Below are 20,958 nucleotides of genomic sequence, written 5' to 3' on the forward strand. Positions count from 1 at the left end.
TGAGATATACAATTTTGTTTCTTTCTAGTCCATGTAAAATTTTTCCTAAGAAAAATGCCCCTCCATTAGTGCTCTTTTTGTCATTAATATTGTTGATCTCAGATTGATTTTGACAATTGAGTGTCAACACACTTAAGATATTTACTAAGTTCATGCTGAGCTAGTAATACATTTGGATTATAATATGTATAGATCCCAAGTTGCAATGAGTGCCAAGTAACTCATGTTTTGAGTGATTCAAGTGTCGAGCATACAGTTGATGTTGAGCAAGTATTATAGTAAGGGTCGAGCATCAGTATTATCAAGTGCCCAGTAACACAGATTGGACCTAGTTGTATGTGATGGCAAAAACAGCTATGTAAACCATTTTTATGTCAACTTATGGATAGATATCAAAGCTTTGAAGATAAGGACAAATCTATTTAGATTCCATATGCAATCAACATGCAACCAATTAGAAAGTTGGAATGATTAAGTGAGAAAATGCATGAATCTTAGCTATAGATTTATACCTAACCCTAAGCCACCAAAGTCTTTATAAGGAAGATGAAGCCCCATAATTCAAATAGTATGTAAGTGAAGAGTAGAAGGGATAAAATGGGTGAATTGATTAGAAAATATTCAAGGTGACTTAGTAGAGTAAAAGAATTACAAAATCAGTTTGCAGAACAGAGGATCGAGGATACAACATATACATATTAGATTAGAAAGGATCAAGAAGGACAAAAATGAGATCTAAAATCAACAAAACAAAGTTGTAAGTTATCAGATCAAATATTGTACTGTTACTTTCTAATAACTATATCAACAGAGTGAAATTCTTTGGACTAAGGTTGACTTAACAGTCATTGTGAAATCCTTTAAGAGGGTGGGACTTAACAATCTCTTGTAAGACTTTAACAATGTAGGCCCTCTACAAGGTAGATCATGTTTCATGGTCAAATTTTGTAACTGGAAGAAAAGTCAATAGAACTTGCCATAATATCCAACATGCAATTGGATACTATAAGCCAGATGTTGAATGCTCATCATGAATTGAATGTCAAAGACATTGAGATCATTACATTAAAGTCACAAAATGAACAACTGCAAAATGATCTAACAAGAAAAAGAGAAATTGTTGAAAGGTTCAACAAGCCAAATAAAGTCATCATGTACTTTGAGAAACTACTAAAAACCCCTAGATCTATTAATGATACATCAGGACTAGGCTACACAAGCACTAAAGAAGGAGAATCATCCAAGACTACCAAAGAAAGAAATGACAAAGGTAAGAACTCCAAACCCACTTGTCACTTTTCTGGTAAGAAAGGACATACTACTAATGTGTATAGGAGAAAGAATGAAAATTAGCATGACAAACCTAAAAACATGGGTCATTGTCACAAGTTCAATAAGCAAGGTCATCAGCCTCATTAATGCAAGATCAAAACCATGCATACACCAATATTTGAAGGTTACTGCTATAATTGTCAGAAGTATGGACATAGAGCCTTTGAGTGTAGATCCAAATCCATGTGGGCACCAAATAAGTTAGCAAAAAAAGGATGTCATGGAAACTTCTATAATTGGAATTACAATACTAGCCAAAGCTATCTTTATTGTCAAGAGTATGGACACATCCCTAAGAATTGCATAAGAACACACTTCAGTGGTAACTACAATAGATGGTTGAGTCAAACTACATGCTTTGGCTATTTTAAGACTGGTCATATCAGCAAGCATTTCCCAACAAGGTCAAAGGCACCTAATTCTAAGTACAAAAAAGGAAAAGGAAAGGTAGATTTTGAATACACTAGAGGAGAAATGAAAAAAACATGGAAGAAAAGAGATGGAAACAACACATCAAATGGAGAGATCACTTCACATAATAGGTCAAGTGGTCACACCTCATCAAACTAAGAAAAGAAAGGTATGTGGGACTAATATTTAAAATACTTTATCATACTTTAGTTCCAAGATAAGTTAGTACTGAAAAGGATAGGTTAGCATGAATAAAGATGCAAGATAATGAGGAAAGTCTAAGGTCAAATCTTCAAGTTTTCACATTATTGCCAAATGTGAAAAGTTATCTTCAAATTCCGAGTAAAATACAAGTAAGTGTTAAGTTGTTAGCCAAAGTTAGTTGGAGCTGAGTCAATAGTAGCTACCAAGTAAAGGCAATACCAATAGCTACTAAGTGATGGTAAATCACTATGAATGTTGAGTAAAAAAAAATTGTATTGAAGTTGAGTTTACAATTGTGCATACACCATGCAATAAATGTGATGTTTTGAAGGGCATAACGTTGATTTTTACCTTTTTTTTGTCCTTAAAAATTTAAAGCAAAGAGCGAGAAGAGTGAAGAAGAAATTCACAAGACAGATGAAAGCATTTGCACAGATCATAGTGAAGATCAAGCATCAGTTCATCGATTTTTAATGTATTCTTCATCTGCCAAGCTACAGAGTTTCCTATTTGTTAAACCCTAGCTTGCATAATGGGCTCTAGTGCAAAGAATGTAAAGGAGAAAGAGACTTTTGAACTCCAACTAGTGAGCAACAAAGTTAAATAACCTAATTTTAAGGCTATACTAGACATTGCTTACGAGCAAGACCCGTTAGGCACATTATCTATGATTCAACCTAAGATTATAATGGTACAAGATGTAAGAAAGTGATATAACTACAAGGTAGAAGGCATTGGATACATGGAAATAATGCAAGAATATGAGAAGTTGTGTGATAATGGTTTATTAAAGGAGGAATTCAAAATTATAGAAAGGAAGGGCTTAACCCATGCCCTAGAATTCCCAACCATTTTCAAAACTAAATGGATCAAAATAGTTCTAAGTAGAATACATGATGGATATCTATGGTTAGAGTAAGGACCTATTAAAATTTTGAAGAGAATTTTTCATAGGGTCATTGGTTATTCAACCCTAGATCAGCCCAAGACCCTGAGAAGTGACTCTAAAGAGGTAATTGAGAAAACATAGGTGCTACGTGGAACAAGCATGGAATGACCATTGATACTATTGCAGATCCACTTCTTCATTTTTTAATTAGAGTAATTTCACATAAATTCTATTAATCAAGTGGGTTAAACAATGTTCTTTTCATAGCTATTGATGTAGGTTATAAAATTGTCAAGAAAGATCATACCTATGATCTTGCAGAACTCCAAATATAGTAGATAATGGAGAACCTAGGAGCAATAAGAAAGTCAAAAAGTGCACAATGTAAATTTAGATCAATACTAGTATGCATATTTTACCATGTACAAAATGAGTTCCTATCTTTTGGTAAAGTACGATCGAAGACCAATAGGTCAATTTCTATTCAAATAAATGAGTATATTGAACAAATGGGAGAGAATTTTGAATAAGTAATGACAAGTTACTTTTAGTACTTTAAGAAGTCTATGAAGCAAAGGTTAAGAATTCTTATTTCTCTAGTAGAGGAATACTACAATGAAATTTTTTTCCTTGTAGACATTGACTATATACTTACATGCAGGCTGTTGTAGCTAGGGTTAGATGGTTAGGGCCCCTAGGATATGAAATTAAAATTGATGAAGCCTCAACTACTATTATTGCACTCCTTGCTGAAGAAGTTGACAAAAGTGCCAAAATATTTGGTAATTATGATGTTATGAAGTCAAAGGTTGAGATGGAACTGAAGATAGCCTCAATTTTGAAAAAGAAGGACAAAATGGTGAGGAAACTGAAGGCCAAGTTTGGAGAAGGTGTAGGAGATGATGATGATGAAGATGAAGAGGAAGAAGAGGTGCAAGGTTAAGAACCTTTAGCTTTGACCCAAGGAAAAGGTGAAGACCAAGAAGAAGAAGGTTCCAAGGAATAAGAAGTCGAGGAAGCACTAACAAAGCTAGAACCTAAAAAGAGGAAGGATAAGGCACAACCTATAGTTGAACCAAAAGAAAAGAGGGCTACGAAGCCAAGCACAAAAAGCCTACTACTCCATCAACAAGGGCTAGCACAAGGGGCACTACACAAAAGGAAAAAGAGTAGGCAAAGGAGAAAACAAAAGCCACTAAATAGAATGGCCCAATTCAAAAGAAATAGAGGAGAAAATGCATTGCTCAGCCTAAAATAGATGATGAAAAGACAAAATCGAAAGATACAAGTTAGTTTAGAGTGGTAAGTCATACACTTAAATTTGATCTTGAAAATATTTGTGATAATATTAGAGATAATGAAGACTTAACATGATTAAAAGGTATTAATTTTGAAAATCTTGGTAGAGAAGACAAAAATATGATCGAAGAGTTAGTGTATGCCATGATGGAAAAATTCAAGAACACTCCTCTTCATTTAGATAATACAATGCGGAAGGAGTTGTACACCTTTGTAGAAAATAAGTGGCATTATTTCTTGAATGTTGAAAAACAAATAAGAGAAACAGCATTAGCCCAAGTGATGTCTGAACTAATAAGAGGACAAATTACCAAGGCTAATAAGAAATATTGTAGTAGATTTGCACCAAAATACAAGGCATTTAGCATTCTGTAGAACCAAATCGAGGATGTTGTCAAGAAATCCACCCAAATGTGGAAGCTAATAAATGGATTGACAATAGTCAAAGAATGAGAAGAGGATCACTTTGAGGGAAGAAATAATGAAGAAGAAGAGGAAGACAAGGAAGAGGAGACAAGAAAAGAAAAATAGGATACCACTATAGAGGAGACTCAAGAGAAAAGAGCGAAAATGTCAACAACTGAAGAGAAACAAATAGAATAGATTGTGCAAGACACACAAATGCTAGCCATGAGACCTCCACATGACACCAACACACCTAAAAAAACCATGATAGTAAAGAATGTTCTTGACAACTCACTTCACATCAATCCATTAACTGTAGAGTACCTAGAGAAGATCCTTGACCAATCCACACTACAAGCTAGATTGTGTGAGAACCTTGTGTTGGTCAGTGTGGATGAACTTTAAAAAACAATAGTTGATATAACAAGGGATAAGGTGAATACACAAGAACCACCTTCTATCATCCCTTTAGCTACTAGTGTTCAACCTCTAGTGCAAACATCAAATGATACATCTTCAAAGGTTCAAACTACTGTAAAAGTTTTCATGATTGAACAAAAAGTTAGACTGCTAAAGAAGAGAAGACTACAGAAGCACAAACAGGATAGGCAGAGGTATTTGTACCTAATACAAAAATGCAAGGAGAAATTCAAATAATTGTATTGATCAAGGAAAATCTGATGAAAGGGACATACCAAAGGAAAAGGGGCAAGAAGCCATTCAAACATTGGTAAATTTACCAACATCTGGCACTCCTACTAAAATCCTTTAGAGACTAAACATTGATCCAATGCCACTGTAGATTTTAGCACCATGCTCTAGTGCACCCAAGGTTTCCAAGGTATTTCACTATGGAGATGCAATTTTAGATGAAGAAATAGTGATACCTAAATATGATTATGCAACCATGACACTAGAACAGATAGGTATAATGGAAGAAGCCTTGGAGAGAAAGAAAAATCAAGAAATACTTAGAAAGGAGTATAAACAATGAAAATAATTACAAGAGATTAAGGACATCTTTTTAGATTCTTTTAGCTTGCAAACACTTGAAGAATCCAAGCCCATATTAGAACAATTATTAGAAATTGTGGAATAGGTGACTAATGAAGACCAAGATACTAATGTTAAACTTATGGAATGGTTTGAAAGGAAATTTCAAGGGAGAGTTAATGAGAAAATATCGAGTGAAATAGCACTATCACAAGATGAATTGGATACCAAAATTGAGAAAATGAAGAAGGTACTTGAGAACATATTCTCATTGTACACAAAATTTTGTGATCTCACACTCTTCACACAAGAGACAAGCCATAGGATTTTGAGTCTGGAAAGAAACCTGAAGGTATCAGGTATGCAATTACCTCAAAACCCAACTTAGAGTGAGAAGCATTTTCATTTAGTGCTTCATACATGTAATCAACTAGCTGTGTTAAGAATAGATGAGGCTAATATAAGAGCCAAGTTGATTGAAATTCAAGCCTCCCTTACCCCTCATATGGAAATACTCCACAAGGAACTAGCATATGCAAAAAAAGTGTTAAAGAAGGATCCTAATCTTTCAACTTTGGATGGACTAGTTCACCTTGCAGTAGAGACAACCATCCAAATAAATTCCTTAGATGTTGCATTAGACAACTAGGATGCTACTCTAAAGATTATAGGAGAAATACATAATTAGTGTATAGTCCCTTTGACATAAGTGTCAAAAAGGAGGAGATAAAGAGTAAGAGGGAGATAACCCAAAAGGGGGAGAGCAAATAAAGGGGGAGCAAACAACAAAAGAGTAGAAACAAAGTATATTAGATAGATAAAGAGTATCGATTTTTTTTTTTTAAAGACAAAGAGTATTAGCAAGAGGAAAATCTACTCAGAGAAGAGAAGAGATTTTGGATAAGAATAAGCATATCAACTCAGGGGGAGTTACAAAATTTTGAGGTGTATAGTCTATTATAGAATTTTGAAATTTTGTGAAGTTTTGTATATATGCCAAATTGTGAATGTATTATACTTAAGATGATTAGATTTGTTATGTATAGTTAAGTGCTTTTGACACTCATGTCAAAGGGGGAGATTGTCGATCTCAGATTGGTTTTGACAATTGAGTGTCAACACACTTAAGATATTTATTAAATTCAAGCCGAGCTAATAGTACATACCAAGTATAATATGTATAGATGCCAAGTTGAAATGAGTGCCATGTCACTCATGTGCTAAGTGATTCAAGTGTCGAGCATACAGTTGATGTCAAGCAAGTTTAGGTGCTAAAATAGACATAATTACAGTAAGTACCAAACATTAGTACTATCAAGTGCCAAGTAACACAGATTGGACCTAGTTGTTTGTGATGGCACAAATAACTATGTGAACCATTTTTATGCCAATTTATGGATAGATCTCAAAGCTTTGAAGATAAGGATGAATATATTTGGATTCCCTATGCAATCAACATGTAACCAATCAAAAAATTGGAAAGATTAAGGGGGAAAATGTATGAATCTCAGTTATAGATTCATACCCAACCCTAAGCCACCAAAGTCCTTATAAGAAAGATGAAGTCCCATAATTCAAATAGTATGCAAGTGAAGAGTAGAAGGGAGCAAAGGGGTGAATTGATTAGAAAGCATTCAAGATGACTTATTATAGTAAAATAATTGTAGAATCAATTTACAGAATAAAGGATTGAGGATACAACATTTACATATCAGATCAGAAAGGATCAAGCAGGACATAAATAAGATTTGAAATCAGCAAAAAAAGTTGTAAGTTATCAGATCAAACATTCTACTGTTACTTTCTAACAATTGTATCAATAGAGTGAAATCCTTTGGACTAAGTTTGACTTAATAGTCATTGTGAAATCCTTTAATAGGGTGACATTCCAAGTGAATGTTCAAAAATCCTTTAAATAGGTACACTTCTAGCAGGGTGTGAAATCCTTTAATAGGGTGGGACTTAATAGTCTCTTGCAAGCCTTTAATAGGTAGGCCTTTCACAGGGTCAATCATGTTTCATAGTCAAATTTTGTAACCATAGCAAGTTGCACTTTAATGCTACAGTAGTGAAGAATTGTGGGTGTCATCCCCACCCCAATTTACCTTCTCTTTTGGAAGGTTTCTAGATAATCATATCTGGTGTCAAGTGTTTATGTGGATGCATTTACTTTACATGTTATTTCAATATGTTAATGAATGTATTATTTGAAATTAAAAGTCTTACTAGTTAAAGATTAATACTTTTGATTGACACCCATCCCCCCCCTCAGAAGTATATGTTTCCCATTTGTAATTCCAACAAATATTTTGAGCCTAATCAACATTAGTGTAGGCACTCAACTCAAGCTTCTTATTTATCTTGTAGTATAAACCATAGTCTTTTGTTCCTTTTAGATATCTCATTATTCTCCTAATAACCATCAAATGGTTCTCCCTGAGATTAACAGAGAATCTTTCAACTATCCCAATAGATAGTGCAATATTTTGTCTGCTATGCACTACATATTGCAATTTTACAATTATAGACTTTAACAATATTTGATTCACCTTAGCCAAATCATCATTCTTTGACAAATTGTCACCTATCACAATAGGTGTTCTTACTAGCTTGGAATCTTCCAATCCAAAACTTTGCAGTATCTCCTTTACATACTTAATTTGAGAGGTGTATATAGCATATTTCATCTGATGTACTTGCAAACCCATTTATAACTTGATCTCTTCAAACATAGACATCTCAAATTCTTTCTTCATTTCGCTTGAAAAGGCTTTACATAAAGTATCTTGACCTCCAAATATGATATCATCAACAAAAATTTTAGATAGCAAAATACCTTTGCCTTTTTCTTGATTCAAGTATAGATTTTTGTTATCATCATTCCTCTTAAATCCAATCTTCACAAGATAATTGTGAAACCTTTCATACCATACTTTGGTGCTATCTTTAAACCATATAAAGATTTGTGTAGTCTACATGCCATTTTTTTTTAAGCATCAAAAAATCTTTCTAGTTGTTCTATATAGACCTCTTCTTCCAATATGCCATTCAAAAATGTAGATTTAAGATCCATTTGATAAACTTTGAAACTTTTGTATGTAGATTTCTTACTCCCTCCAATCTTCCAACTGGGGTAAAATTTTCTCCATATTCAATCCCTTCTTCTTGTGCATACCCATTGAAAACTAATCTTTCCTTATTCCTTGTGACTTCACCATTTTCATCTAACTTACTTCTATACACCCACTTGGTGCCAATCACATTTTTATCTATTGGTCTAGGAACTATGGTCCATATCTTGTTCTTCTAAATCTATTCAATCTCTTCTTTCTTGGTTTTACTCCAGTCCTCATCTTCTAAGGCATCTTTTACTATTTTAGGTTCATGGATGCTAAGAAAAAATGTATCACTTCTTATCTTATATCTTGTCATTGGCCTTGCATCTTTATCTCCAATAATTTTTGTAGAAGGGTGATGTCTTTTGATATATTTTAAAAATATTGGTTCTATTCTATTTTCCTCATTAGTTTTCCATTAGTATCATATATCTTAGCTATCTTTTTCTAAAACTAGACCTTGCAACTTGAACTTTTTAGTTGTGACACACTCAACAAATTATACTTAAGTCCTTCATCATAATAAGCATTTTCATATAATTTTTTTTTTTTTTTGTGAGTTTGATAGATCCTTTCCCTTTTATTAGATAGGGTGCATCATTACCAAACCTTACACTATTTCCATAATAATAATTCAAGGTAATGAATTTACTTTTATCTCCAATCATGTGATGTGAACATCCACTATGAATGATCCATATGTCACTCTTGTTCACACAAGATACTAGTGTAATTGCCTCATCCTCGTTAGAATCATCTTCCATTGCAACATACTCCACTTAATCATCATGATCATCAGATCCATCTTCAATTTCCTCTTCTACAATGTAGCAAGACTTCTTTCCTTTGTCCTTCTAATATTTGATGTACTCATCCTCTTCTACTTTTGTATTTGTCTCCACTTCTATTTTTCTTCTTTTCTAAACATCTAGCAACAATATGACCAACCTCATTGTAGTTAAAAAACATGATAGGTAACTTACCTTTGAATTTTCCTTTACCTCCTTTCTAGTAGTGCTTCAAGTTGTTCTACATCCTCCTCATCTATATCACTATCATTGGAAATATATTTTACATTTTTCTTCTTCTTCTCATTAGGTTCCTTAATTGAAAGCTTAGCTTTGAAATCAAATTCAACATTGTCAAATTTGAAGTTGTCAAAATTAGATAGCTCAAAAGAAATGAGCCTACCTACTACACCCTCAAGAGTCAGATTTGAACCTAATATACATCTTAGTTTTGTATTGCAGAACTCCAATAGCATAGATGTGAAGTAGTGTTCTCAAAAATTTTCTTAATACAATATCATCATCCATCTTACCAGTCAATCCTCTTATAGCATTAACAACATGTTTTACTCTAGAGAAATACTGAGCAACATCTCACCTTCTTTCATCCTCATATCATTGAGCTTATCTCTAAGATTTTTAGTTTTGGATCTCAAAACATTTGCATCTCTCCCATAGATGGTGTGAAGAGAATCTCACATCTTGTTTTCACTATCACAACCCTTGGTGTCATCGAACTCGACATAACCTAGGGAAGATGCAATCCCCAAAATTTTTAGATTGTGTTATTTCTTCTATTTTAGATCTTTAGCAGTTAGGGATCCAACAGGATCAACATGCTTAGTGGTGATGGTGGATTGTGCATGGTCTCCAAGACTTCCTATGTGTAGCTTCATTGGACTTTTTCTATAGGAAATTTTTCCTTGTTAAGCTTGGGTACCTCTCTTTTTGACATCATGATCTTTTGCTTTCAGTACCTTCAAACTAGTCCTCTTAACTAGATGAATTTGATACCAATTATTAGAATTATTTAGAATAACCGAGAGGGGGTTAATTAGTCATCTAAGACCCAAATATACAAATAAAAATTTTCACATCTTAGTGAACTCATATACATAAAATATATTCATGCATGCATCCATTAGAAAATACAATCACTTGAATTTGTAGATTACTATCCTAGGTCAACAATTTTTTTTAGAAATGTAAACATGTAACATAACAGATTCAATAACACATTTCACAATAGAATTTTACATGGAAACCTAATTTGGGAAAAGTCACGAGTAACATGCTACTCATTCTCACTCTTTTGAAGTGATGTCCTGTGAAAAACCAACCCTATTAAAGGTTACAATAGACACTATACAATGTGACCTAGTTAGAGGATTTCAATCACCGTATTAGGAGTGATCCTTGTTAGAAGACTTTAAATCATTCACTTGGAATGTCACCTAGTTAAAGGATTTACAAATGATTATTAGGTCAACCTTAATCCAAAGGATTTACCCTAGACTAATAAAATTATTAGAAACTAATAGTAAGGCTTGATTTGATAAAAAATTACAACTCAGTTGAAAATTACACATCTTTATTTCATTCCTTCATTCTGTGTGGCTTTCATACACTTCAGCTGTGATATTTTGTTCACCCTTCAAGCATTCATACTTTTAAGCCTTCTTGCTTTTCTTGTCAATAATAGTCTCTTTTGTTTGGTCACTAAATGAAGACATACCTTATACCTTTTGTCTAACTTAGGTTCTCAAGCATTGATGAACAATGCTTTTGACCAACCATCTTTATAAATATAAAATTAAGATCTTTTGTCATGCATCCTATATTGTCCATTTTAAGGTTAGGTAGGATTAGGTAAGATTCAATAAATCTACCCATCTTTTCATTTGAGTCCCTTCTAGAAACTTCTTCTTCAATACTCTTTGAACTTTACTCAAAATGGTTTACTGTAAAATTTGTGCCACCAAATCATCATAGTTATCTTCCACATGCTTTACAAAATTCAAGAAAAAAATAGATGGCTCAGATTTGTCAAATCTAAGATTTAACAAGAATACTGGAACTTGGCATCAATATGTTATCACTTAGCTCCCAAACTATTCCTCCACTAATCTTCAACTAGATCACTGAGCAAAAACTAAAGTTTACTTGTTCTTGGCATCAACTAAACTGTACTTGGCTTACACTATATTACTCGACATACACTAAACTTTCACTTTGCTTGGCTCCAACTGATTTTCTGCTCAACTTGCACTAACTTTTCTTGGCACCTATAGTCCGCTAGGTCAAGATTGGCAGATTAAATTCTTCTTACTTGTTCTTCTATACTTACTTAGTGTATCCAACCTTTCCAAATTTAAGTAAATAATCAATACACTATAACATCAATGTCTTAACTGATCATTGTACTCCTTTTTCTTACCATAACTCAACATTTCCTCTAGGTACATTTATTATCTCATTTGATCAAAACCTCATCATTAATTAAACAAATGATACTACTCAAATCAAATAAAAAGTTTTCTTACCAACAAGTAGAAAGGTTGACATCAATGACAAAACAATGATTGAAACACATTCTCATACTTGTATCAATCTATTTTCAACACATCTGCATTATTAAATCTTACATTTTTGTAAAGTACTTTTCAATTTTTCAAAATAATTTATGTCTAGGCCATGTGTATGTATATGTTTTTTAATCTGATTTTTTACACATATGTATTGTATGGGGAGATGCCTCTTATTACTCCATATGTGGTTCTTGATCATGTACACCATCAACACTCACTAGATGATGATGTGAGTAATGGAGCTGTGAGTTTTAAATGTTTCATTAGACACACAAACATATATAAAATGCACAAGTTTTACATATCTATTTTATTTATGATTAAAAATTTATATCAATTTCTTTTTAGTATAGTGGGGTTTACACATCTTTCAGAGAATCTTGGTAGCCACTTTTAGATTGCATTGTGAGGAGATGTCACGATGAGACTCATGCACCTGGAAATCCATAGTTCATTTTATTGATTATTTTATCTACTTGCATCATGAGAGACATTTCTAAGATTAGATAGAAACTTTATATATAAATTATTTACATTTGATTTGATCTATAGATGTATATTCACACTATTTATAATTGATATTATCTTTTGAGATCCATAGACAAATTTTTTTATACGTTTGATGATTGACATATTGTAGACTTCATAATGATATTTGACACATATGATTGTGTTCTAGTTCATATACATTTGATGAATGATCTACATATATACATTCTAGGCATCTCTTTTATATGTTGGATTATGTTCTAGTATATAAACATTTGATGATTGATGTATACCTATGTGATTAATTTTGTTCTATGCAAGTGATATTTAGACATGATTAAATGAAATTTATCTAAAATTTATAATATGTGCACATATATGTATGTATGATGGTGTTTATTGTGAAACATGGTCAAGATGATCTTTCAAAATCAAATGATTCTTTTACTTAATTTAAGTTAACTACATATTTCATAATGTAATTTATATCCTAATTTGAACAAGTAGTTAATTTAGTTTCATTCCCTTAAAACATGTGTCCTAATTAGTAAAATTCTCTAAATGTTTATTTTGTTCTATGTATTTGGAATTATTTTCATAAATCCAAATTTACATAACCCTATTTGAATAATTAGTCACATATCCTAAATTGTTCCCTCTAAGACAAATTTCCTAATTAGTTACATATCCTAACTTGAATAATTAGAAACAAAAAATAATTTTAAATTGAGTAGTTAAATGAAAGAGCAAATATATATAGCTCATACACATCCTAGAAAGTTGTCCCCTTAAGAAAAAAGTTCCAATTTATTCCCCTTAAGAAACATCTCATAATTATTTACATATCCTAATTTGAATAAATAGATTCAAAAATAATTTGAACTTGAGTACTTAAATAAAAGAGTAGATATATAGTTCATCCCCCTTAAGACACATTGCAAAATTTTATCCCCTTAAGAAAAATGATCTAATTTCTTCCCCTTAAGACACATGTCCTAGTTAGTTGCATAATCTAATTAAAATAATTAGATACAAAATAAAGTGAACTTGAGTAATTAAATTAAAGAGTAAATATGTAGTTCGTCCTATTAAGACACATCCTAGAATTTCATTCCTTTAAGTATAATATTGTAATTTCTTCCCCTTAAGACATATGCCATAATTAGTTACATATCCTAATTTGAATAATTAGATACAAATGAATTTGAACTTGAGTGTTAAATAAAAGAGTAAATATATAGTGTTACAAGTTAGAGTTGTCATTGCACCAAAAGATTGACCTATCAATGCCCAATACAACCACTCATTTTATAGTACACAGGAGGTGGTTAACCCCTTGTCACAAATCTTGAGGAGAGCACTAAACAAGTTTCCAATAATCTCCTCCTCAGCATTACCCAAGGTTTTAAGGATTTGAACCTATGACCAAGCTCTGATACCACTTGTTACAAGCTAGAGTTGTTGTTGCACCAAAAGATTGACCTGTCAATGCCCGATACAACCACTCAACATATAGTACACAAGAGGCAGTTAAGCCCTTGTTATGAATCTTGAGGGGAGAGCTGAACAAATTTCCAACATATAGTTCATCAGGCCCTAAGAAATGTCCTTGAATTTGATTTCCTTAAGACACATTTCCTAATTTCTTCTGCTCAAGAATCATGTTGTAATTAGTTACAAATCATACTTTAAACTTGATTAGTTAAATTAAAGAATAAGATAAGTATTGCAATATGATACATCCTCTTAAGAAACATTCCATTTTCATCCCCTTAAAATAAATGTTCTATTTTTCCCCCCTTAATGCACATGTCCTGATTTGTTACATATCCTAATCTAAAGAACTAGTTACAAATCATAATTTCATCTTGAGAAGTTAAATGAAAGAGTTAAAATAGTATTGCAATATAGTTCAACCCCTTAACACACATGTCCTAATTTCAAATAGTTCAACCAATTTTGAAAATGTTTGACCAAATTTAGTGCATAGTTCAAGAAAATATGTCATATATATTATAAATTCCTTCTATCTCATTTCAAGTGGGTCAACACATTGGTGGATACTATGTAATATTCTCTCATGATCATGAATATCTAGCATGCACTTATGTATTCTAGTTCCTTTGTCTGGATGAAGAGATAGAGCAGTGGTAGTTATATCATTTTTATGTGCTAAATCTTTTTGTTAGGTTGATAATCAATGAAATGAATCCCATTTTTAATTACTCTTCTTCACTTCAAATACTTTCCCTATACAAAAACATAACCTACATTAACATTTAAAAATGATCATAGATTAATCACTTAGTGAATATATATGTACACATATCCATGTACATCAATCATATAAGTCAATAAATTTCATAAAAAATATAGATGTATGTTTTTTATTAAGTAAAATAGGTTTTATAGGGATCTTGAAACCTGAAAGTATTATAGCATATCAAAAATAGAAGAATTCAGTAAAGTCTAGTGTAAGCAAAGCAGCTTAACAAAAGCCAACTATAAAATTGACCCACGGCCAGGAACAAAAAATTGGTAAAAATAGATCAAAAGAGAACCAGATACACTAGGAAACAACAATAGCCTAACTATCAATTCTCGTTATCAAGAACCTATAGGGATTCTATAGCTTCTATGGTCTTCTTGTTGTTTGCGTCCTCCTAGTCTTGGTTTTGAATATCCACCTAGTCTTGATTCTGAGCATCTACCTGGTCCCTGGTCTCTTTTGGATAATCCTTAGCCTGCCCATTGTCTAGGTTGGCCTTCTCCAAAATTTCCCTACCAAATCCAACACTAATCAATGATTCACCCAAGCTACTAATATTTTCATTTAGGGTACTCGAGGTGGCGATCACCTGATTCACCAAGTTCTGGTAGAAGAACTCCATCCTTTGAACTCTTTTTTCAACCTTTATGATTCTATCCTCCTAGTCAACCCTATGATCCTAGACATTGATATATGGTTGGCTTCCATCCTAACTTCTATCCTCTTCATTGTTCCACTAGTTGCTGCCTCTATTTTGGTCACCTTCCTTGCTTTTTCTCCCCTTGAGTACTTCAATTTCATGGAACAACCACTTGATGGACCAAAAATTGTCTATCATGTTGTTCCTAGCATCGTTCAAAAGGCTAAGCCTAGTTTCCCTAGCATTATATGAAATCATAACCAGACCAAGATCAATGAGATCATCATAATGGGTTTTGCCATCAATATTCTCCATCACTTGAATATTCAAAGGCTCCTTGAAAATCCCCAATTTGACATTATTCTAATTAAAATTCCTCCAAGACCTCTGCCTATTTTTCATTATCACCTCCCCACTCTCTTTTCCTAGAATGTCTACAGTTAGGGAAGATGTGGGTCCAGGGCCAGGAATCTCAAGAATCTAGTTTTTAGTGTTAAAGGCCTCCTCAGCTTTCGTTTTCTTAAGATTCCTTGACACGTCGATAGAATCCTCTTCCTCCTTTTCACTATCCCTCCCCTTCTCCTCCTCCTTCTCATCACCCTCTTCCTTCTCCTCTTCCTCTGAATGAGTGTCCTCTTCATCCTCACTATCCTTTTCCACTTCTTGAGACTTAGGCTTAGGGGGAATGAGGAGTAAACCTCTTCGGCTTTTTCTGTAGGGGATATGGGAAGAGGGTTTCCTTTCTTCTTTGGATTTGGACTGCTCTTCCTCCAATTTTATGCTCTACACTTCCTTAGAGCCCGACCTCCCAGTTTCCTCGGAAGCACACCCAACATCACCAAGGGATTTTCCCCTGGTTTGAGTCTTCAGATACTCATAAACCAAGAGGACTAATCCCTCACGAAGGGTAGGATTAGTGGTGGGTTTTCTCTTGAAACCCTCAATACCCTTGCTCATGGAGGTGAAAAGGTAGAAAGGAAAAGAAATTTTGATTTTATGCCTAAAGTGATTAAGCAAGACAAAATGATGCATTCTAATCCTATCAAATATGGGGTCCAGGGAAATATACTCAATGATGATCTTGAGAACATACCGCCATAGCTTTTTGATTGAATCCATCTTGTAGTATGTCTCCACCTTAATGAGCTTATTCAGCTCCTTTTCATCCTTCACAAAAACTTTGATAGCGTTTGTCAAAATTTTTTTATCTTTGAAAAAATTGGTCCCTTCTAAAGGGATTTTGGCAACCCAAGCTATCAATTCCACATTGACTTGGTGGGAGACCCCATCAATTTTGACTCTCCCATTTTTCTAGGAATCCACCATAACCTTGGTTATCCCTACATCAAAACCATGGAGCTTCTCCAAGAATCAAGAAATCTTTCCCTTTTCTAGTTTGCACCAAACCTTCAGTTTCTCCTTCCAGTTCCCCACCTCTCTTGACTGCTCCTCCTATTTATCTCTCCCACCATGGTTTCCTCTGATATTGAAAGCCCCCACCTACTCACTGATTTCTTATAGGCTTTAGCCTTCTTTGGATTGCAAAACTCTAAAATATTTTTGAAAATACTAGTATTAATGGTAGTATTCAAAATAGCCCATAAAACATACCATACGTACACACTATTATGAAAAAAGAGTTTTGCATGATTTTTAATAACTCACCCTCCTACGTGCAATCTTGAAAATCTTTCCATCATTTATTTTGAATATTTTTGGTACTTCCTTGAATGCAATCTTGCAATAGAAAATTATTTATTACTGTTAGAAAGATGTCACCGACGTGCCATGTCATCTCTGCATTATTAGTGACTGCTTCATTGGCAAATTAGTTAGTTGTCAAATTAGCCTACTTGTACACGTGAGTGATATAGGTCTTGTTGAACTTGCTTAGTTTAGAATTTAATTCCTATATTATATTTGCAATGGTCCATGAGGGCTTAGCATGACCATTGAGACAATTAATGATGTTTAATGAGTCCCCCTCCAGCCATAGGTTCTCAATCCCAGAAGTTAGGGCCATCTTTACAATGTGACTAGCAGCATTGGCTTCAATGAAATGATTTATCTGATGTCTAAGCAGGTAGGAAAAATTTACAACTCCTCCCTCATGGCTATTCCTAATGATGCCTTCACTACCCACTGGACCTAGGTTCCCTTTAGTTGCCCAATCAAAATTGGCCTTGAACCAATTTTTAAGGGGAAAAGACCACCTGGCCTCCTATATTTTCCTATCCCTTTCCATTTTCCTCTATCTACTATTCCCTCCTTCTTTAATGTTACCTTTCTTGTTGGTGGTGAAGTTCTCATTCATTAGACCTTCAATTTTCTTGGGAATGACAAACTTGGGGGCTTCCTTGTCTCTAAAGATTTGGTTATTCTGCTCTTTCTAAATGCCACAACAGAAATGCAGAAGGGACTAGGGGCCAATTAAATGAGAAATTAAGCCATTATGTGAACTCATCCATTGGCTGAAGAAATCTTGAATGTTGGTCGAAGGAAACTAGTTGATCCCAAAGTCCCTGGTAAGGAGTTTCCAAACATTAGAGTAATAGGGACAATGGATAAATAAATGATTGACCATTTCCAAGGCCTTCTTGCATAAACTGCATCTGTTGGGGATAATCTGACCATGCTTAGCAAGATTGTCCAAAGTAAGAATCTTGTCTTGGAGTAGAAGCTAGAAAAATATATTTATTTTAGGGGTAAGACTAGGGACCCAAGCTTTTGCCCAGATGGGTTTCTCCATTCTATCCCTCAAAGAAAAGCATCCAAAGGAAATAGAGTAATGGCCATTCAAGTTACCTCCCCAAATGACTTCATCATCCTTATTATTTATTGGAATAGCATTCAGAGTAATCATCAGGGGATTAAGACTAGGGGATATCAAACCAAAGTCCTACCATCCATTACCGATTCTATAATCACTGACTTCCAGACCATATCTTCTTATGCATTGCTCTGCCCATCTACCATAATTAGGGTGGTCAATGAGAGGTCCCTGGCTAGTCCAATCATCCTACTAAAACAAGAATTTATTTCCTTTGCCAACTTTCCATTTTTCCTTGGACTTAGCCAATGTCATAGCCTTTAGGATCCCATTCCATATGTAAGATCCTTGAGGGATATCAGCCTCATGAAGCAAAAGGCTAAGCAACTGTGTTCTCAGATACTTTTCATTCATGATTTCCTTCCATTCTCCTGTACTATGAAAGATGCACTAGATTTGTTTGGCTAGAAGGGCATTATTAAGATGTCTGATTTTTTTAATACCAGGGCCTCCATAACATTTGGGAAGGCAAACATGGTCCTAGGCAACTAAATGATATATTTTATGCTCTTCAACCCATGTCCAGAGAAAGTCCATCTGAATCTTCTCCATTCCATCAGCTTGCTTTGTCAAGATCCTAGAGAGACTTAAGGCATAAGTGGGGAGGTTTTGGAAAATAGATTTTAGCAAAGTGCATTTGCCTAGCTGGGTAAGAGACACACCTTTCCAACCTGCAAGTTTCTTGTTGAATCTATCTATGATGCTATTCCAAAAAGATTCTGGAGGCTTGGAACCTAGAGGCATGCCAAGATAACTTGCAAGAAGAGTGCCAATACTACTTCCTAATATACGAGCAATTTTCCTTTCTCTCTCCAATGAAGTATTGATGAAGTAAACAAAACTCTTGTCCTAGTTGATAGCTTGGCCCGAACCCCTAGTATAAGTATTGAGCAAGCCCTTGAACTCTCTAGCCTCCTGGACTGTGGCTTTTCCCCCTAGAATAGTATCATCCAAAAATTGTTGGTAGGTGAAGGAAACATGACCAGATGAAGGCTTGAGACCTTGCAAGCTCTGGTCCTATCTTTTTCTTAAAATAAGTGTTCCCAGACAGTCAGCCAAAATGATGAAGAGAACAGGGGATAAGGGATCACCTATCTCAGCCCTCTTGAAGGGAAAAATAAATTTGAAGGAGACCCATTAATTAGAATAGATAAGGAAGGGGAAGAAATGAGCCGAGAGATGAGTTTACAAACCTAGGAGTCAAAGCCAAAAGCTCGAAGGACTGCCATCAAGAAATTCCAATCCACACTGTCATAAGCTTTGTACATATCAATCTTAAGAAAAAAACCTTCCCTCTTCCCAGCTTCAAGAGAGTGAATCACCTCGTGCACTATGATAATAGAATCTAAAATTTGTCTCCCTGGAATAAAGCTAGTTTGCTGAGGGGAAAAAATTAGGTGAAGAACTCTTAGAAGCCTAGTAGTTAGAACCTTGGAAATGATTTTGTAGGATTTACAAAGGCTAATGGGCCTAAACTTGTCCATCGAATATGCCCTTGGGGATTTCAGAATGAGGACCAAAAAAGTAGCATTGAGTTCTTTTAGAAGGTTTTTGGCCCTGAAGAATTCTTGCACAACCTTCATAATGTCCCCTTTGACCACTTCCCAGTAGACTTAGAAGAAGAAAGTTGGGAAACCATCTGGGCCAGGGGCCTTATCACCTGAAAGAGAAGTGAAAACTTGAAAAATTTCCTCCAGGGTAGGAATAGCTTTTAGCATTGAGTTATGGTGGGCTTGCAGAATAGTAGGAATGGTAGATAGAATATCCTCCTGATTTAGCCTCGATAGAGTGAGATCCTTAGTGAGGAGAGTAGAGAAAATTTGTATTGCTTCATCCACTATCTCATTGTCCTTAGATAACAAAGCTTGCCCTTTCCTAATGCTAGAAATCCTGTTAACAACCCTATGTTTTAAGGTGGTTAAGTGGAAAAACCTAGTGTTCTAATCTCCTTCTTTAAGCCAATTTACACTTGATCTTTGCTTCCATTAGTGTTCTTCCCTGGTAATGATGATATGAAGGTCAGAGAGAATAGTCCTTTCCTCTAACCAATTTTGATCATTATATCCATCTTGCTATATCACTTCTTGGATAGTGCAAAGTTGATCAGTCCTCTCATCCTTTTCCTAGAAAATGTGGCCAATGTTCATTTTGCTCCATATTTTAATATTTCTTTTCACATTCTTCAAATTTTTGGCCACCCCAAAAATTGTAGTACCCTCCACCTTGATGTTCCACCATGAAGAAATCTTGGCTTCCAGTACTGGATGAGAAATCCACATTTTCTCAAAATAGAAAGGGAAGGACCTTTTGAAAGAAAGGGGAAAAAATGAGACAGAGATGGGGGAGTGGTCCAATCCCAATCTAGGGAGAAGAGAAAGCCTACAAGAGTGAGTTTGCAGCCAAATAGGGTAAATAAGGGCTCTATCAAGATGGACTTGGATAAACTATAGATGTATGTTCAACTATATAAACTAGTGGGAAACATAATTTCATCACTTATTTTAGTCCTTGTTTGCTTCTCTCTTTCCATGGTGCAACCAAACAAATAATATCTAACACCTTCTACATTCTCAAATTTTGCCATGACTACAAAAACTTATCCTAGACAAAGTATATGTATAAATTTAATGTACATGAGTATATATGTATGTATGAATGTACATGACTACTAATTTAAATTATAAATGAAGAAAATTTATGAAACA

The sequence above is a fragment of the Cupressus sempervirens genome, chromosome 8 (genome assembly GCF_028749045.1).
Source record: "Cupressus sempervirens isolate cs-2001-9-10 chromosome 8, ASM2874904v1, whole genome shotgun sequence".
Taxonomy (NCBI): Eukaryota; Viridiplantae; Streptophyta; class Pinopsida; order Cupressales; family Cupressaceae; genus Cupressus; species Cupressus sempervirens.